Below are 829 nucleotides of genomic sequence, written 5' to 3' on the forward strand. Positions count from 1 at the left end.
GGCAGCTGCGCACCGGGGCATATCATGTTTCGCGCGCACTGCCACAGACTGGGCTGGGCGGCTAGAACAGGCACATGCAATGACGATGGCAACGACCAACGTACCTGAAGACTACGCCGCTACCCTTCAGGCCAAGGCCCTACACTTGGGGGTCCCACCCACGGCCGTGGAGGAATTGGCCAATCAGCCTATTATAGCCTATTATAGCCTATTATAGCCAACAGTAGCCCACCCGTCCGCTCACAGAGAGCCATCGCGCCGGCCTCGCGCCGATCACCCCCACACCCCCACCCTCCACACTCACCCACCCACCCATCAGCATGTCAAGCAGCGAGGGAGCCAGCCTTGGGCAGCGCAGCCAGCAGCCGATCAGCAACCCGGCCTCCCGGGCATCCCTGCGGCCCGATTTCCCCCATATCGTGGTCAAGGGGCTCGCTCTGGAGGCCGGTGGGGGCCTGGGGGCCGCAGTCGCAGCCTTCGTTTTGTTTTGCCGGGCCAGCCTTCACCTGCCAGTGCCTGACTGTGTGCCTGTGACCTGCGTTGAGATTCGGGTGCGTGGGGACGGGCGCAGCGAATGCCACCTGCGACTGACTCCTGCCCTGTGCGGCGCCCTGATGGGTGCCCGCCGCCGCCTTTCGTGGGCAGCACCAGAGGTCAGCATTGACCTCTGGCGCTCACCTGGGGAGCTACAATACCTCCATGAGCTGCGCCAGCAGCGCGCGGAGGAGCCCCCAGCGCGCCAGGTGGGGCGGGCTGCGACCTCTCGCTGGTGGCGAGCGGCTCCCCTCCCGCCGCCCTCAGCTGAAGTCGTTGCCGCCCCTGTTGCTGC

Source organism: Chlorella variabilis (genome assembly GCF_000147415.1).
Source record: "Chlorella variabilis unplaced genomic scaffold CHLNCscaffold_86, whole genome shotgun sequence".
NCBI classification, from domain to species: Eukaryota; Viridiplantae; Chlorophyta; class Trebouxiophyceae; order Chlorellales; family Chlorellaceae; genus Chlorella; species Chlorella variabilis.